Raw genomic sequence first — 21,349 nt, 5'->3', positions numbered from 1 at the left:
TTCTTGAACTAAGATCTAATAATATTATATTAGAAAATAAATACCCTTATTAAATGCTTTAGTCTGAGTAGTGCTTGAATTGTCAAACATTAGTTTCTATTGATGCAGGTCACTAATTACAAAGGTTTTTAAAAGGAGAAAATGTATATCCATTTTAAAGGATTCCAAGGAAATATATAGTATAATCAAACAAAATTTTTAGAAAACTGTAATGGAAGAGTTTTTTGGAGTTATTAAAAGATCTCTGTGAGAAAACAAAAGAGGGGTAAAATCACATTGATCCGTGATTTTGAATCACTCACAATAAAACGATAAAATAGTTAAGAGCTAATAACCAGGAATATATTATTATACATGCTGAAAAGTTATATGATCTTTCACAAATGACGTAAGAGCTACAGTAATTATCTGGCTTGCACGCTGTGTGCTGGCAGCAGTGGCATGACTGTTATGGTGGTAACCAACTAATCTCCTTTGATCCTACTTCACAAGAGGGAATTCGTGCTTGTTTCTACAAACACATTCAGAATCCCATGGCCAACAATGCCTTAGGTCCTAGTTCAGGGAACAGTTCTTTGGCATTGTACCAAAATGCCTCCTAAATACTTGTTTTTATGCCCACAGACAAATGCAATCCTCAGCTTTAAACAGAGGAACTTCTTTTTGCCATGAATACAGCAGTGAATCCGGATTCATCATTGCTTATGATGATGAGAACATCTGATTGTTGAGTCCTTGTCTCCACACAAGACATTAGCAACCACTCACTCTAAAGTCAGGAGACAATGGAGGAGACAGAAAGAATGTAGGAGCTGGGAGATGGGGAATATGGCTGTGAAATGCAATCTTCTGGGAATGGCACAATTGCAGTCTTAATCTCAGCAGCTGCAGCTGCCTACAGTGTGCCTGCAATAGCAGGACTCTGCATCAGTCAGTCATAGATCAAGGAAGAGCTCAGGGATCCATACTCTATCCTGCAGAACTATTGGCTACTAACAGAGCCTAAGCAAGACATAGTCATTTTCTTCACTTGTGCAACCAGAGACTCCAATGGAGAGTAATGTTGTTTATTTGTTTTGTTTTTTGGCCCTGATAAAACTCAGTGGGTTCAAAGACAAAAAGTAAACACTTGAAAATTAGAAAAGGACTTGAAAAGAGGAGTGCTCACAGAGGTGAAAAGGAGACATGGTGGCGTTGGGAGGGAGAGTGTAACCAAAAGGTATTATATAAATACGCATATTTGTCAAAGAAGAAATTTGAGATACACATATATATTGCACATATATAGCAACCCATGTAGAGGAAGAGACGTATGCAATGATGTTCATTGCAACACCATTTGAAATGGAGAATAAATAGAGACAATCATAAATATTTATTAGTCCATCAAGATATAAATAAATGATAGCATATTTATATTATAGCATTGTTTGAAGCAATAAAAAAGAATGGATTGATCCAAATGGATTGGCACACACAAAATGAGACAAGTTAGATGCCATTGGGGTATGTTTCATGGCATTTATTGAGAATATTGATACATATTTTATGTGTCTAAATAAATATAAAGATAGTAGAATATGTAGAATGGTCACCTCTAGGAAGATGGATGGCAGAGTACAGAAGGGAAATGGGACTACTTGCTTTTCATGTAGACACATCATTTTATCCTAAAATTTCCATAGTAATATTTCATAGTGAGTAAACCACTAAAGAAAACCATTTATGCAATACTCTTCATTTAAATAAAAAGATGCAGACACACCCATGTCTAAAGCTATTTTCTTGATAGACAGTACAAAGGAAGAAATGTGCCTTCCAGTCCTCTTTCTGAGGACAACTAGAAAATATGCACATAACACGTATTTAGGAATCTAAATCTATTCAATGGCAACAGAAAGTCCAGATACTACTGAAAATTTACCTGTCTAATTTTCAGGGAAGGGGGAATAAAGATGACCCTTTTCTCTTGAAGAATTTGCATGTTGCAGAGTGCTGGGAGATTGCAGGTATGAGTGATAATTTGAAAAATCTCATAAGCATAAGGAGGTATGGAATTGGACTCCAGAGACTACCAAAAGGCAGTGATGCTGTTGAGGTCTGTGAGGTTGTTTTGAGGCCCCGAAGGTCTATAGCACTGAAATGAGGGTGCTGTAGGACTAAACAATAGCCAGGCCAGGTGCTGCAGTTCCCAAGAGGTATCGTGGTCATTCATTGTTATGGGCCAAATTGTGTCTTCTGAAATTCATGTCAAAGTTCTGAACTCTAGTACTACAGGATGTGACAATATTTAGAGAAGAAAATTAGGTAGATTAAACACACATCTCACAAAAGTAGGAAAAAAGTCCAATAAATTAAAGTCCAACAACACAGAAGCCAGGATGCAATGATCATTAAAAAAGACTCAAACAGATAAAAACAAAAAACGGAATTTAAAAAGAAAAAATGGTTTCCTTTTTTTAAAAAAAAGCTAATAGAACAAAATAGAAAAATCCTTGATAAATTTCTTTTTAAAGGATGGAACTGCAAATAAAAATGTCAAAAACAATAAACAAGGACCTTACCATACATTCTATAGATATTAAAATTCAGTTAAGATGGCATTATGGACAATTTTATGGCAATAAAATTGAAATAAGAGCATAATAAACTTACAAGGAAAAGCCAACTTATCACAAGTGACACAATAAGAGGCAGAAACTATGAGTTGTCCTTTTATTGCCTTATTTAAGAGTGTGTGGTGTCGGTGAATTTATTCCCTTTGTCTACGTACGCAGTAACTACATGGAAGGACAGTCTTGTGTGGTAAAAAATAAAGGTGTATCTCTTGTGACTCCCTCTAGGCTAACAACCATGTGCCCATGATTTCTGCATATGCATATGCTGTGTGTGCACTTGGTTCAGGCAGAGTCACACAAATGCTAGGCAGAACAAAAGAGTGGAAACATTCATTCAAATAAATACTTGAATTTATGTCATATTCTTGTTACTTTCCATCAAGTAGAACGAAACAGAGAACACGTTCCAAAGACCACCACAGGGGAAATTGTGATGGTACTATTTTCTGATTTAATACTCTAACACAGTCATAAAATATATTTGCCTACATTTTTCATTATTTCATGAAATATTTTCTTAAATTAATAATGACCTAATATTGCCCAGACAAAAATTTAAATAACAAATAAATGTGACTTATAAAGGTTTGTTGACAAATAGCTAAATGGTGGGAAATGATTCCAAGGTGTAGAGAACCCTGGGTTATTCTCCATGATAGGAATTATTCTTCCAATAGTGAAGCAAAACTATCCTATTTTACCTTTTTAAAAAGCATTCTTTTACATATGGTGGTAGAGAGGTAGTAGAAATAATACCATAATATGATAATACCTTAGTGGTTTGGTTGCCCTGAAATTCTCTTGTTCTTCATAGATCAGGGCTTTGTGGAATTGTGTGATCCTGTTAGCATCATTCTACTCTAATACACAAGAAAAGAAACACAGAGATTCCAGCATGAGACAGAGGAATACTCTCTAAAGAAATCCAGGGAATGTGCTTCCTGTTTTGGAAACCAGGAGGCATAAGGACTATAAACACACACACACACACACACACACACACACACACACACACACACACATATATATATAATTCTCATACATCTGGAGAATGTTGATTCTTTCCTTTGACTGAGAAGAATGATGTAAACTGTAGAAAATATGAATCTAGCTCTTTGGGATCTCCTGGCCTGTGGACTGCGGAAAGCTCAACTCACCCCAGAAACCAAGCAATCCAGAGTCTGCTGACATCGAGGTGCTAGTCCCATCCCCACTCAGGATAGAGGTGAGTGTGGGCCCCTGTCTCAGGCTCAACGTCGGCTTTCCCTCTTTAGGATGTTGTGGCCTTGGGACTATGGTCAGGTCGACTCACCCCAGGTGGAATAAGCCATCCATTGTCTGCTGACATCGAAGTGCTAGTCTTACCTTCACCCACCAGGAGAGGGGGTGTCTCAGACCTACCTGCACCCATCATGAGACCCACAGGAGTACTGGACCTGCTTGCACCCACTAGAAGAGAACCTTGGAACTGTACCCACCAGGAGAGGAAGAGACCCCACCTGCACCCACTGAAAGAAGGAATGTGAAGAAGACAATATAAGAACACAACAACAGAAAAAGCAATATGATGCCACCAGAGTCTAGGAACTCTACACCAGCAAGATGTGAACATCCCAATGCAGATGAAACAGAAGCAAACAACATTAAAAACAACTTATGAAGATGATAGAGACCCTAAAAGAAGAAATAAGAAAATCCATTAAAGAAATGGAAGAAAAAAACAAACAAAAATTTCAAGAAGTAGAGGAAAATACAAAGCAAAAATTGCAAGAAAAAAATTGCAAGAAACAACTCAAATAGTGCAAAGTTTGAAAACTGAAATAGAAACAATAAAAGAAACACACAGTCTGAGGAATGCTGGAAATAAAAAAGCTGGGTAAATGATCAAGAACCACAGATGCAAGCATAACCAACAGAATACAAGAGATGGGAGAGAGAATATCAGGTGTTGAAGATACACTAGGAGAAATAGATTTATCGACGACAGAAAATCTTAAGTTCAACAAATCCCTAACACAAAATATCTAGGAAATACAGGACACAATGAAAAGGCCAAACCTAAAAATAATAGGTATAGAAGATGGTGAAGAAACCCACCTCAAAAGTGCAGAAAACATATTCAACAAAATCATAGAAGAAAACTTTCCTAACCTAAAGAAAGACATGCCAATGAAAGTACAAGAAACTTATATAACAGCAAATAGAGTCGACCACAAAAAGTCCCCTCGCCACATAATAATCAAAACACCAAATATACATAATAAAAAAGAATATTAAAAGCAGCAATGGAAAAAGTTCAATAACATGTAAAAGCAAACCTATCAGAATCACACCTGACGTCTCCATGGAAACTGAAAGCCAGAAGATCCTGGATAGATATTTTCCCAACACTAAGAGGCCACAGATAACAGCCCAGACTAGTATACCCAGAAAAGCTTTCAATAACTATAGATGGAGAAAACAAGATATTCCATGATTTAAATAATACATACCCATAAATCCAGCCCTACAGAAAAAAAAACTGGAAGGAAAATTCTAATCTAAGGAAGTTAACTACACTCACAAAAGCATAGGCAATAGGTAATCCCACTTTTCCAAAAGCCAAAAGAAAAACCAAGGTAAATACACACACAATACCACCACCACCAATAAATCCAAAGCAAACAAGAATTAACACTCAATGGTCCTTAATCTCCCTCAATATTAATAGTCTTAACTCGCCTATAAAAACGCAAGCTAACAGAATGGATATGAAGACTAAATCCATCCTTCTGCTGCATACAAGAAACACACTTCAACTTCAAAGACAGACATTACCTCAGAGTAAAGGGTTGGGATAAGATTTTCCAATCAAAAGGACCCAAGAAACAAACTGGTGTAGCTATCCTAATATCTAACAAATTAGACTTCAAACTAAAATCAAACAAAAGTTGATGGGGAAGTCCTGTGTATATGTCAATAAAGCACTGTTGGCCAATAGAGAAGCAAGATTGGTAGGACTAAGAGTTGAGGAGGATTCTGGGAAAGAGAAACACAGGGGTCACAATGTAGCCTCCAGAGAAGTAAAAGGTCCGGACCCTTTCTCCGGTAAGAGAAATACTTAGATTAACAATTATGGAGTAAATACTTATGTCAGAGATAGCCAGTAAGAAACCAAGAAAACTGCCAACAGCTTTGTAATTAATATAGCCTCCTCTGTGTTCATTTGGGACTGATGCGGCTCTGGAACCAGGATGGCGCAAAGGTTTTACACAACAAAAAGTGATGAAGAAAGTAATTTCATAATCATCACAGGAAAAATCCATCAGGATGAATTCTCAATTCTGAACATCTATCTCTCAAATACAAAGGCACCTATGTTCACAAAAGAAACATTGCTAAAACTCAAATCACACATAAAACCTCACACAGTTGTAGTGGGAGACTTCAACACCCCACTCTCACCACTAGACAAGACCACCAGACAGAAACTTAGGAACAAAGGAACTAAAAGAAGTTATGACTCAATTGGGTTTAACAGACATCTATAGAAATTTCTTTCAAAACACAAAAGAATATACCTTCTTCTCTGACCCACATGGAACCTTCTCTAAAATAGACCACATACCTGGCAACATAGCAATCCTCAACAGACACAAAGAATTGGAGTAAACCCCTGTATCTCATTGGACTGCCATGCTTTAAAGTTAGAATTCAACAACAACATAAATGGCAGAAAACCTACAAACTCATGGAAATTGAACAATGGGCAATTGCACCATTCCTGGGTCAAGGAAGAAATAAAGAAAGAAATTAAAAACTTCCTAGAATTCAATTAAAATGAAGACACAACATACCAAAACTTATGGGACACTCTGAAAGCAGTACTAAGAGGAAAGTTCATAGTACTAAGTGCCCACATGAAGAAACTGGGAAATAGACACATTAGAGAGTTAACAGCACAACTGAAAGTTTTAGAACAAAAAGAAACAAAAATCACCCAGGAGGAGTAGATGCCAGGAAATAATCAAACTGAGCGTTGAAATCAATAAAGTAGAAACAAAGAAAACAGTACAAAGAATCAATGTAGCAATGAGTTAGTTCTTAGAGAAAATCAACAAAATAGACAAACCTTTATCCAAACTAACCAAAAGGCAGAGAGAGAACATGCAAATTAACAAAATCAGAAAACAAACGGGGCCTTAACAACTGACAGTGGGGAAATCCAGAGAATCTTCAGTTCATACTTTGACAACCTGTACTCCACAAAATTGGAAATTTAAAGAAACAGACAATTTTATGGATAGATTGTAGGGGAGAGGTCAAGTACTTGAGATACTGGCCACGCCTGTTTGGGCCATGGACAGAGAGATGTGGGAAAGGCAAGAGATATATAGGAGAAAGAGAAAGAAAGATCTCTCTCTTGGATGCTGAACATGCTTCAGAGAGCAGAACGCTTCCCAGCTTTCCCTGTAAGTGGTAAGTGATTTCTATATTTAATAAAGTATCTTAGACCCCCCTTTTCCGGTGCACTGTTTCTTTATCAATAGATATTACTTACTAAAATTAAATCAAGAACAGATAAGCAATTTAAACAGACATATAACCTCTAATGAAATAGAAGCAGTTGTCAAAGTCTCCCAATCAAAAGTATGTTTTCAGTGCAGAATTCTATCAGAAATTCAAAGAAGAGCAAATACCAATACTCTTCAAATTGTTCTACACAAAAGAAGCAGAAAGTTTGTTGCCAAACTTTTACAAGACTACAATTACCTTGGTGCATAGGTCACACAAATACACAACTAAGAAAGAGAACTACAGACCAATATCTCTCATGAACATTGATGCACAAATACTCAAGAAAATATGGGCAAATAGAATCCAAGAACACATCAGAAAATATCATCCACCATGATCAAGTAGGTTTCATCCCAGGATGCAGTGATGGTTCAACGTACGAAAATCTATCAATGTAATCCACCATATAAACAAACTGACAAACAAAAATCACATGATCATTTCACCTTCTGCAAAGTGGCAGGATACAAGATTAACTCTAAAAATCAGTAGCCCTACTATATACAGATGATAAATGGGCTGAGAAAGAAATCAGAGAAACATCACCGTTTACAATAGCCACAAACAACATAAAATATCTTGGGGTAATGCTAACCAAACAAGTGAAAGACCTGTATAGGAAGAACTTTGAGTCTTTAAAGGAAGAAATTGAAGATACTAGAAAATGGAAAGATCGCCCATGCTCTTGGATGGATAGATATATAGTAAAAATGATGATCTTGCTAAAAGCAATCTACAGATTCAATGCAATCTCCATCAAAATTCTGGTACAATTCTTCACAGACCTTGAAAGAATAATACTCAACTTTATATGGAATAACAAAGATCCAGGATAGCCAAAACACCCGGTACAATAACGGAACTTCTGGAGGCATCACCATCCCTGACTTCAAGCTCTATTATAGAGCTATAGTCTTGAAAACAACTTGGTATTGACACAAAAATAGACAGATAGACCAATGGAATGAAATTGAAAACTGGAATTTTGACCCACATACCTACGCCCACCTGATTTTTTTTGTAAATGAAAAAAGAAAGCACCTTCAGAAAATGGTGCTGGTATAACTAGATATTGGCATATAGAAGACTGCAGATAGATCCATATCTATCACCATGCACAAAACTTAAGTCCAAATGGATCAAATGCCTCAACATAAATCCAAGCACACTGAACCTCTTAGAAAAGAAAGTGGGAGGTACCCTTGAACGAATTGGTACAGGAGATTACTTCCTGAGCATAATACCGTAGCACAGACACTGAGATCGACAATTAATAAATGGACTTCCTGAAACTGAGAAGCTTCTGTAGGGCAAAGGACACAGTCAACATGATAAAATGGCAGCCCACAGAATGGGATAACATATTCACCAACCCCACATCTGACAGAGGGCTGATTTGCAATATATGCAAAGAACTCAAGAAGCTAGTCATCAAAACACCAAATAATCCAGTTAAAAAGTGGGCTACAGAACTAAATAGAGAATTCTCAATAGAGAATCTAAAGTGGTTGAAAGACACTTAAGAAAGTGCTCAACATCTTTAGCCATCAGAGAAATGCAAATCAAAACAACTCTGAGATACCATCTTGCTCCTTTCAGAATGGCTAAAATGAAAAACACCAACAACAGTGTATGCTGGAGAAGATGTGGAGAGAGGAGAACACTCCTCCACTGCTGGTGGGAGTGCAAACTTGTACAACCACTTTGGAAATCAATATGGGGGTTCCTCAGGAAAATGGGAATCAGTCTACCACAAGATCCGGCAATTCCACTCTTAGGCATATATCCAAAATTTCCACACTCATACAACAAGGACATTTGTTCAACAATGTTCATAGCAGCATTATTTGTAATATCCAGAACCTGGAAACAACCTAGATGACCCTCAACTGAAGAATGAATAAATAAAATATGGTACATATACACAATGGAGTACTACTCAGCAGGAAAAAAAAACAATAGAATCTTGAAATTCGCAGGCAAATGGATTGATCTAGAAGAAACCATCCTGAGTGAGGTAACTCAGTCACAAAAAGACAAACATGGTATGTACTCACTCTTATATGGATTTGACATAGAGCAAAGGATTACCAGCCTACAATCCACACTGTCAGAGAAGCTAGGAAACAAGGAGGACCCTAAGAGAGACATACATGGCTCCCAGAGAAGGGGAAAGGGAAAAGATCTCCTGAGTTAATTGGGAGCATGGGAGGAGGGGAGGGGTAATTAGGAGAAAGAGAAGGGGAGAAGAGGGGAGAGGAGGACATGAGGGAGCAGGGGGATTGATTGAAGGGGAAGAATAGAGGAAAGGAAGGAAGGAGATATAATCTGGCAATAGGGATATGTCCAGAGATCTATAAGAATAACCCCAACTAACAATCTAAGCAATAATGGAGAGGATACCTTAAATGTCCTTCCTCAATAATGAGATTGATGAATACCTTATATGACATCCTAGAGCCTTCATCCAGTAGCTGATGGAAGCAGAAGCAAACACCCATAGCTAAACACTGAACTGAACTGAACTCTTGGAACCAACTTGCAGAGAGGGAGGAGTGATGAGCAAAGGGGTCAAGACCAGACTGGTGAAACCCAGAGAAACAGCTGACCTGAACAAGGGGGAGCTCATGGACCCCAGACTGATAGCTGGGAAATCAGCATAGAACCGACCCAGCCCCCTGAATATGGGTGTCAATGAGGAGTCCTGGGCAATCTATTGGGCTTCTGTTAGTGGATCAGCATCTATCCCTAGTTCACAAATGGGCTTTGGGAGCTCACTCCACATAGAAGGATACTCACTCAGCCTAGACACACGGGGGCGGGTCTAGGCCCTGCTCCAAATGATATGACAGACTTTGAAGATCCCCCACGGAAGGCCCCACCCTCCCTGGGGAACAGAAAGAGGATGGGATAGGGTGTCAGAGGAGGGAAGGGAGAGGGAACTGGAATTGACATGTAAAACAAGCTCATTTCTAATTTAAATTATAAAAGAAAAAAGACATTACCTTTTAATGAATGTACATTTTACAAATGATGGACTTGAAGCTGAGAGGGCTCTTAATCACAATCAATATGAGAAATAAATAAAGAGCTCAAACTTAATTTGAACTCATGATTTGGGTCTTTATTCAATGTTCTGCTTTTAGTGTTTTATATCACCCTAGGTCATATTAGAGACCCAATGACACAGAAAAAATGATCCTGACACTTTCCAGTATGTTGTGGTATATCAAATGGAGTTAAGGCACTCTCTACTTTATTTCTTGGTGCTGGTGGGGGGAAACAACTAATTTTTAAGAGAAAACCTCTATATTGCAAGGGATGATGATATTCACCTTACTGGCAGAAGGTGATCTTTGTAACAAAACTGATATACATTGCAGCTGCCACTCAAGTTCCAGGGCCCTCAGTACTGCTGACATTCATTATCATAGGCATGAGGCGTCACAGTTGCTGATGAGTATCTGTGCCAGAGACTTGCATATTGTGAGGCCCTGGTACCACCGATGTGCCAAAGCAGGCCTCTGCTTCCTGGAGTGCTAGGGAGGCTGCCTGATGGTTGAGGATGAGCATGGAGATGAAGGGATTTAGCTGAATGAAAATGGCAAAGAGATGCTCAAGAGATAAGATTTCTCATTCATTAGATGATGACGAGAGACCTCTTGCTCTTCTATGTTGAGTCTGGAATGATGTGCTCTTCCACCCCTACCCCTTCTCTCCGCTCCCCTCCACTCCTCTCCTTCCTTTCCCAATACTATTATTGTGTGTGTGTGGGGGGGGGTGTGTGTGTGTGTGGGTGCATGCGCACGCAATCACACTAGGGGTAGAACTTAGGTCCTCACACATTCTAATCACATATTTTGCAGCTGAGTGACACCTTCAGCTTCTCCATGTTCACTTTGAATCAGACACACCTGTGGGTAAGCACAAGCTAACACTGATGCTTTTCCAGAAGAGGTATCACCTTGAGTTACTCCTTTATTGCCACGTCTTGTAACTTAATTCTAGTGGGAAAGCGTGACTGTGAATTTATTTATTCAGCAAACATAAGTTGATAACCTAGCACATGTGACATAAAAGATAGCTCTTACCTTCAATGTGTTTAAAGTCTGTAAATAGAGTTGCATCCTGCCTTTGTCATGCTAGGACACAATAACCATGGCTGTGTCATTCGAGAGAACAGAGTGTTGTTTTCTCCCTTTTCTGGAGGTTTGGAAGCCCAACATCAGGTGCAGGTTTTCCTGTTACATTCTCCACTGGCAGAGTGGAAGAAGAAAATGAATCTAGTCCTGATGCCACCCATGAGAACTCCACCCTGAGACTTAATCAGTTCTTATTAGGCCGCAACACCTAATATTGTCACAATGGCTATTGAGTTGGGACATAGCAGGAAGATTGAAGTATTTTAAATATAACACACATAAATGTATGACTTTCATATAGTCCTTACACATATAGTAGGCTGGATAGAGATAAAGTCAAGAGAGCCTTGGGGACACAGAGGCAGGCAGGACATTTTGCTTCCTCTCCCTGCCTTAGGGAATTCAGAGCAGGTTTTCTACATGAAGTTGTGTCTAAACTGATACTTGAAGGACAAATAAGACTTAAGCATATATGGTGAGGGGAACAAAACCAGCGTGCAGTGTTGGCGGGAACTGAGTTATAAATGGTGAGGTATGGAGCCAAAACAGTCTTAACCAAGCCCCTGAAGGATTTTGAGCAGCAAGTTGGGAAAAGCTATTGGGTGGTTAAGCCAGTGAGTGGCATGGCCAGATCTTATTTTAGAGTCCTACTGGATGTGTGTATGAATAAGTATAACAGAAGATGGATCTCATAATGGAGATGCAACAAGACAGTCAATCTTCCTTTTCAAAACTAATGCTTGTCAAGCTTGGCGAACTGCAGGGAAGAAAGGAGTGCCCAGCAAGCCAGTCACACCAGCCTGGCAATGGGAGGCTGACAGCTGTTGTAGACACTCTCCTGGCACCTGCTGTTGGCATGGGAGGGGGCCTCTGACTGCCTCTTGCCAAGGGACACCTTATCAACTGCATAAAGCTGTGATTGGCAGACGTATGGGTGCCAGGACGGAGCTGCACCTACTGTCATCTTCAGGAGCTCGGAGAAGCTGACAGCAAAGAGCACTGAGACCGGCCTTAGCTGGATAATGACAGCGTTGGTGGTTGTGGAGTATGGCTGGGCCTGTGGCCAAATGAGTTGGCAGCATAAGCCTGGCCTTGGCCTTGGCCCTCTCAGCTCCATCTGTCTAGCAGTGGGTGTTAGCCTTGAAGGGCACCAGCCTTCTAAACTGGCACTTCAGAGACAGGAGAAGGGGACATGTATGAAGTGTGCTTATGGGTGAGACTGTCTCACGTATTTAGGAATAGAAAAAAGGCATGGTGTGGCTGGGGGGTGGGGGAATCTATTAAGCATTGTGCAGGTTGCCTTACTTTTCTTTATCTTCGCTTGTGTTACTCTTAAAGAGATGCCAAAATGGCTGCATTTATCAAGACAATTCTAATAGGGTGTCGGAAAGAAAATTGAATGCTTTAAGCCAGAGACCAAGTGAACTTCCCAAGCAACTGAAACATCTAGAGGTATTTTAAGGCACAGCAAAATCAGAATCACCTTAAGGATAACCTCATGGTATTTCAAGGCCTACAGCAAACCAACTGCTTAGTGTTCACATAAAGGATAAAAAGGATATTTTTTCTTTTCATTGAAGACAGAGTTCTGGATTTTGACCCAGTTTTCTAGGTTTGGATCATTTACCATCTGTCAGAAATCACAATGGCTAGCTCAGGCAGTGGAAACCCTGTTCTACTAGGTTGCTATTCTAGGTTCATGCCTAGATGTGGGAGAACAGTGTGTTTTTTGGAGGATGTCAGTTGCTTAGTTGGATGCCTTTCCTGGTCAGAGGGTAAAGAGAGCAATCTGGACAGCAGATGTATCCAGCCTCATTGACTGGCTTACTGAGCTGTGTAGACTGACGGTGATGATGATCTCCAGGGGAGATGTCCTGCTGATGGTAATGGGGAAGAGGTAAACCATCACCGGTACTTTAATGAAGAGGTTTGCGTCATTTGGCACAGGGTTTCCCTGAAGGTTTTCCTCAGTTAATGGATCCATTGCTAGATTTGGGACATGGGCTCACCAATGGGCATGTTCTTTCAAAGTTTCAGTCAATTATTGTAAGTTTAACTCATATCTCTGTCAAAGGTATAGAAAGCAAAACTTTCAAGGCTGAGAAGATGGCTCAGTAGGTAAGAACACTTGCTGTGCACGCATGGAGGCATGAGTTCAGAACACCACCACCCATGTAAAACATCTGTGCATGACTCAGCATACCTGTAACCTCAGCACTGGGGGTGGAGGGAAACAGAGATGGGACAATCAATGCGGCTAGCTGACCAGCCAGCCTAGCTGAGAAGAATGGAAAACGACAATCAATGCGGCTAGCTGACCAGCCAGCCTAGCTGAGAAGAATGGAAAATTCCAAGTTCACTGAGAGACACTGTCTCAATGCAGGAAGGGAGAGCGATGGAGCAGGACAACAGGTATCCTCCTTTGGCCTCATTTGATATACACATCTGTACACACAGGTACCTTGCAGGTGCCAACACAAATACACACACACACACACACACACATACACACACACACAGTGACTGCACTGTATTTCAGCAACACTGCTATTATTTTAAAACTATTTAAGAGGCTTTCCTTTTAAACCATTCTTGGAACTGTTCTTTTAGCAAATACAGACATCAATTAAAAGAACATAAACATACAAAGTCAAATTATCAGGCAGATTTCCTAGGAGTTCTTGACCTCAGTGCTGTCATTACATTGGCCCAAAGTGTCTGATACACATTTGTTAAGTAAACGAGGAACAGATTCAAGACTATCCCAGTCTAAAAACCCTGCAGTAAAGTGAAACAATGCAGGTATCAAACTCCACTAGTGCCAACCCAGTTTGGGTGATGAGAGTCTTGCCTGGGATGCTAGCCTTGTGAATGGAGAGAAAAGGTCATGAAACAATTTGAAAAATAAATATGGTAACTACTTATAAACATCACCTTTTCAAGATGATGTTTGGGTGAGAACATGGTGGATACTGACTTGATGATAGATAGTTGCTATTAGTTTAAAGTCTGTGGCAGTTTGAAGTAAAATGGCCTCTAATGGTAGTGGTCTTGTTGGAGGAAGTATGTCACTGTGGGGGTGGGCTTTGAGGTCTCTTTTGCTCAAGTTTCCTGTGACATTCAGCTAATTCCTGTTAACAGCCTGCAAGATATAGGACTCTCAGCTCTTTCTCCAGCACCATATCGGCCTGCAAGCCACCCCGCCATGGTGATAATGGACTGAACCTCTGAAACTGTGAGATTTAATATTTCCTTTATAAGAGTTGCTGTGGTTATGGTATCTCTTTACAGAAATAAAAACCTATCTAGTCTTTTTTTTTTTACATTATCTTAATTCTCATGTGTGAATGAAATTTTCTGACAGCTTAGGTCCACAGTCATTTAGTCCCAAATAAATACACAGAGGCTCATATTAATTATAAACTGTTAGGCCAATGGCTCAGGCTTCTTATTGGCTAGCTCTATCTTGATATTAACCCATTTCTATTAATCTATGTATCTCCATGTGGTCTAGGCTTACCGGAGAATATCCTGGTGTCCTATCTTCCTGGTAGCTACATGGGGTCTTCCTGTCAACTCACTCTATCTGTTCTTTATAAGTTTGTAATTTAAAAAAATTGTGGGGCTGGGGTTATAGCCCAGTGGTAGATCATTTTCCCACAACTCCAGTAACTAACTACCTAGACAAATAAATTAATAAATAAAATTAAATTGTGATAATATATACACACCACCAATTTACCATTTTAACCTTTTAAAAGTGTAATCACCATCACCCACCTTTGTTTATTTTTGTTTTGTTTTTTTCATCTTCCTTAACTGGAAATCTGTACTTGTAAATAACTCCCATTTGCTCCCTCCTCCCTGCATCTGTAAACTCCATTCTGTTATGATGGGGGAAGTCCTTCTGTGTATATGTTTGTCTTATTGTTTGATAAATAAAGCACTGTTGGCCAATAGGGAAACAAGATAGGTGGGACTAGGAGTCAAGGAGGATTCTTGGAAACAGGCACAGTCAGTCACCATGTAGGACACTATAGGAGTAAGAGGCCTGGGCCCTTTCTCTAGTAAGAGAAGACCATGTGGAAATACTCAGATTAGCAGTTGTGGGTTAATAATTAAGTCAGAGCTAGCCAACAAGAAACCATTACAAATGACCAACAGCTTCATAATTAATATAGCATCCTATGTGTTCATTTGGAACTGACGAGACTTGTTTACTCTCGTATGTTATGGAGTATTTGAACTTTTAAAACTAGTTTATTTCACTTATTCTGAACAGTTGAAATATGCTATAGTATCTGTCAGAATATTTTCTTCCTTTCTCAACCTCGAACAATATTCTGCTGGGTATGTATGCTGTATTTTGCTCACCCACCACCTGTCAATGGGCAGTTGAGGATTCTTGTGAATGAATGTTTCTACAAACACAGGTGTCCGGGTATCTATCCATGCCACTGCTTTTAAGCTTTGAGAATATATACCCACAAATGCCATTGCTATATCATACAGCAGGGCTGTGCTTAGCTTTTAAAAGAATTGTCATAGAGATCACTCAGTTCCGTGAGCAGCCCATAAGAATCCCAGATCGTCCATGTCCTTTTTAACACTTGCTGTTTTCTTCTTTGCCATAGTTTCTGTGTGGATGGGCACACATTGATATCAGAGTGTGTTCCAGGTGGTCATTGTCATTCGTGCATCTTCCTTTTGAGAGATGTGTGCCCAGCTGCGGTGGTTTGAGTGAGAATGGCCCCCACAGGCTCGTATATTTGAATCCTTAGTCATGAGGGAATGGCACTACTTAGAAGGTGTGGCCTTGTTGGAGGACGTATACCTCTAAGGTTGGCCCAGTGGCACGCTCTCTTCCTGCTACCTGTGGATCCAGCTGTAGAACTCTCAGCTTCCTCTCCAGTACCATGTCTGCCTGCAAGTAGCCATTATTCTCACCATGATGACAAGTGGACTAAACTTCTGAAACTGTAAGCCAGCTTTCCCTGGTCACGGTGTCTCTTCACAGCCATAGAACAGTGACCAAGACACCGGCCTTTCTGCTGATCTATTAATTTACTTTTGATGTTGTTAAATTGTGGGTTTTCTTTTGTAAAAGTATCATTTATTTTTGTTTTATGCATAGGAGTGTTTTGCATGCATGTATGTCTGTGCATCATGTGTGTGTATGGTACCTACAGAAACTATATTTCCTCAAAATGGAGTTACTGGCAGCTGTGAGCCACCATAGGGGTGCTAGGAACAGAATTGCTCTCCATAACTGAGCTAACAATGCATCCCCAGTGTTTTTTATGGACTTTGAATTGTAATGTCTTTTTTCTTTAACTTTTATTTTATGTGTGTGGGTACTTTGCTTGCATGTGTATCTATGTATCACATGTGTACCTGGTGCCCATGGAGGTCAGAAGAAAGCATTAGATCCCTTATTACTGAAATTATAGGCAATCTTGAGGGGTAGTGTAGGTGCTAGGAATTGAACTCAGGTTCTCCGGAAGAGCAGTGAGTGCTGCAAACTGTGGAGCCATCTCTCTAGCCCTAATATTAACATCTTACCAGTTACATGATGCCTATGATTAAAAGAAAACTCCTCTCTATGAGGTGTTCTTTTGTGTTTAGTAGTGTCTTTTGATACACATTATTTAGTTCTGATTTAAACAAGTTTATCAATTTTTATCTTGTCACTTGTACTTAGAAAATGATTATTAACACCCATCTTATAAAGCTTTTCTCTTTGGCTTTCTTAAGAGTTTTAAAGACCTAGCTATTAAGATTGATTTTTGATTACTTTGTTAACATTTTTGGTGCACAATAGGAATGCAGTGTCACTATTTTACATGTGGGCAAGCAGTTCTTCCTTTGACTTTTGTTGAAGAGTGTCTTTTCTCCATTGAACAGTTTTGGCAGACTTGTCAAAAATCATTTTCACCATATGTGAGGTTCATTTCTGGGCTCTCTATTCTGTTTCAGTGGCCTATATGTCTGTCTTTATGCCAACACCATAATGTTTTGATTAGCTTTGTAGTAAGTTTGGAAATCATGGAAAGTGAGACCTCCAATTTTCTTCTCCTTTTAATTTTATTTTTGGTTATCTGGAGTCCACTGTGATTTCATATGAATTCTAGAATTGCAGAAATATTGTATTTTAATAGACATGCTTGAATCTCTAGACATTTCTCAGGGGTGAGTCTCACTTTTAAGTTGTGTTGAATGTTGTGAAAGTACTCAGTGAATAGTTAAAACCCTATGAGTTCAACTCAGCATAGGGTTGCCTCTGCATGGGTGCTTACATAAATAATGATACATTTTTTGAATTTATTTATTTTACATCCTTACCATAGTGTCCCCTTCTTCCTCTCTTCCCATTCCCTCCCCCAATATTCCCTCTGTCTCTTCTAATACACTCCTCTTCTGTTTCTGTTTATAAAGGGGCAGGTTTCCCATAAGTATCAACAAAGCATGGACTATTAAGTTGTGGTACCTTCCCTTGTATTAAGGTTGGTCAACCAATTCAGTATGAGGAATAGGTTCCCAAAACCCAGTCAAAGCTTTAGGGACAGCCTCTGCTCCTATTGATATGAGTCCCACAAGCAGACCAAACTACACAAAAATAACATATATGTAAAGGGCTTAGGTTGGCTTCATGCAGACTTCCTGGTTGTTGTTTCATGAGTTTCTATGAGCCATGTTAGTTGTTTCTGTCAGTTTTCTTGTGATGTCCTTGATTCATCAGGCTCCTACAATTCTTCCTCTCTCTCTTCTGCAGGATTTCCTGAGCTCTGTCTCCTGTTTGGCTTTGAGTCCCTTGATCTGCTCTGGCCTCTGGTAAAGCCAAACTCTTCTTGAATCTCTAGATCTGGCCTGGCCTCCAATAAAGCATGAGTCTTCTATTGGGCTACCTAGGACCAGCCTGGCCTCCTGTGGAGTTGCTGGGGCTGTTCTTCTGACTGGTGTGGACTATAAATGGGCCTGTGACATATGTGCCTCCAACTGATGTGGACTGTGTCTGGGCCAATGGAGTCCTCTGGAGTTCTGGGGAAGGGCTTCTTCTCAACTGGGTGAGAGCAGTTGCCATTGGTGTGATGTGTGTCTCAGTGGCAGAAGTCTTCTGGGGTTGGGGGCAGGGCCCATCAGGGCCCTGTGGTGAGCTCAGATGGTGTGGAAAAAGTCACTAGGTGCAGAATCCATGAAGGGATCAGTTATGCAGGCAGACAGGCAGGCAGACAGGCAAGGTATTAACCCATTCTGGCTGCTGTGGCCTGTGCCAGGAACACATTTTTATTGGGTTGGATTTATTTGCAGAGGTAGTTTCTGAAGGTGCCACTCAGTCAGGATGTACTTACTTGTTCTAATTTAGAAGGAAAGAATATCAAGCTAGCCTTTTTTTTTCATTTTTCTTTGAACACTTCTCTCATCAAATTTCTAAGACTGGATAAGTTGCTTTTAGGCTAAAAATAGTATACTTGCTATTGCTTACACTGTTATATTCAGAAAACAGGCAGATGCTTTACAAGTAGAAAAAAAATCCAATCTCTTGACTGTGTTTTTAAGCTAGTGAAAGGCAATGCTTGCTGACAAGAAACCTCTAAACTGACAAAACTAAGATTGCCTGCACCAGTGTCATTATTTTCCTACAAATAACCAGTTATTGTTTTCCTATACACAGGACAAAACTCAAGTTTAAAGTTTCTTATGCCCAACACATTGCTGATGACAGACATGAAGGTTAGAAAGGAAATGTTGGACTCAGAGTTGGCAAACAATACTGTGTAGGACAAATCCATCCCACCACATATTTTTATAAAAAGGAAAATTCTGGAACACAGCCATTCCCATTCTTGTATGCATTGTCAGTGGCTACAGAGTTGAGTACTTCTGACAGACACCAGATGGCCTACAAGACAGACAATATATATATTCTTACTGGTCTGTTATAAAGTAAGTTCGTTGACCTCTGGACTAGACTACTATAAAGCAATGATCGAATAATTCAGTTTGGCCCTCTGAATTTAAGATGATAAAAGAAACAAAGACACTTAGTCCATGAAGAATCAACCATCCCAGACTGGCAGCTTGGGTCAGAATGGAAAAGACTGACTTTCTGCCCATTTTGCAGCTCTAAGGAAAGCTGACCGTGGGCAGACCTGGAGACCTTGATGGAAACTTTGGGTCTGAGAGTGTGTGACATATGAAGTAGTAACCCAAAATATAAAGCATAGAATATGGCGAAGCCCAGACAGCATAGCACAAGCATGAGATCTGTCCTAACTTCTTACTAATATGGTAAGACACCATCAATTTATAGAAGAGTTTATTTGGGGCTTAACAGTTTCTTAGGGTTAGAATCAATATCATTGTATCAGGGAGCATGGTGGTAGTCAAGCAGGTGTGGTCCCGGAGCAGCTGCTGAGAGCTTACATCTCCAGCTACGATAAGGAAGAAGCACAAACATCACTGGGGATGGCAGGAGGCTTTAGGAGCCTCAAATACTGCCCTGTGACACACCTCCTCTAACAAGACCACACATCCGCAGCCTTCCAGAATAGTTCCATCAGCGGGGGACCAAGTATTCAAACAATTGAGCCTATGAGGATAATTCTCATTCAAACCACCTCAGGGTTCAAGATCAGTGAGAAAAGTCTGCGAATAAGAGAAAGGTTCTACCGCTGTATGTCAGCCAGTGTTGTATTTAGAAACGCAGTTATCCTAAGATGAAGACTAAATTAAGACAATCGGAGGAGAGACCAGGCTTGTGTGATTAGTAGAATGCAGCAGAATCCACTCCTTCTGATAGCAGGATACAAAGGACTTAAGCTGTTGTCGTTGGATTTCCTTCAGTTTTCAGATCAGTCTCAGTGAGTTCTTACTAGATGTGTATGAGTGGAGGAGACAAATATAGTATTGCTCACCTGATCCTCTCATTGTCCTTTCGATGGCTTAGGTGGGGACCAGAGCTAAGACCTTTCTGTGGTTCTCACCCCCACCAGCTCCACCCTTACCCATGAAAATGAAACCAACTTCTCACTTTCATGCATGACAGAGGAGAAAGGCTGGGATGGTACCCCTGACGTGGCTCTTCTCTTTATTTGTTTGTTTATTTATCTATCTATTTATTTATTCAGTATTCTAACCACAATTTCATTATTCTTTGTGGAGACATTTTGACACACTGGAAAATAATTCTGGTGGACTATTTGTCTAGCAAGAATCTGTCTCTTTGACGATCAACCATATTGAGCCCAAATTTATTCTCCTTCCAAACTAGATAAAAGTTAGAATGGGCTTGATTTATATGTTTCCAAGGGAATAAAAACTGTCTTCAGACACCTGCTTTGTCTTTCTCATTTCAACTTCCACTTTCAGACAGTTGCACACACACAAAAACTTAAAAACAGTACCTACCAACTTCATTATCTCTAAAAGCGTCAACGTTACTGAACTCAGAAGTCTGTTTCACAGTCAACGTTTTACCAGCATAAATTAATTTGTGAGTGTATATTTGTCACTCACCCTTTAAACATTTAATAAATATATACCACTTGCTTACTTCTTGAGGCACCAAAAGCACAAAGACTCTCTGTTGAGTGGCTCATAACTGAGCTGCACCAAGGACAGATAAACAAAAACAGACCTGGTGTGCTAAATTACTTATTGTTTATTCGAAGATTGTGGGAATGATTTTGTCATGCTTCTGACAGAAAAAATTTATAACTAATATAGCTCTTACAGTCAGGAGTAACATATTTGATAGGTAAATTTAGAAAGGAGAAAGAATATGCTGTCTAGTAGCAGGTGAATGGATAATGAAAATGTACACATATACAGTATGCTTTTATTCAATTGTAAAGGAAAAAGGAATTCATGAAATTTGCAGGAAAATGGATGCAACTGGAAAACATTATTTGAGGTAACACAGGTTCAGACAGACCGATACCATGTGTTCTCTCTCATGCGCGTCCTAGCCTCTAGCTACTGCGTATGTATATGTAGGTGGGGATAAATATAGATAAAGGCCAGGAAACTAGA

The sequence above is a fragment of the Mesocricetus auratus genome, unplaced genomic scaffold (genome assembly GCF_017639785.1).
Source record: "Mesocricetus auratus isolate SY011 unplaced genomic scaffold, BCM_Maur_2.0 Super-Scaffold_6730, whole genome shotgun sequence".
Lineage (NCBI taxonomy): Eukaryota > Metazoa > Chordata > Mammalia > Rodentia > Cricetidae > Mesocricetus > Mesocricetus auratus.
Note: the sequence above shows the minus strand (reverse complement) of the source record.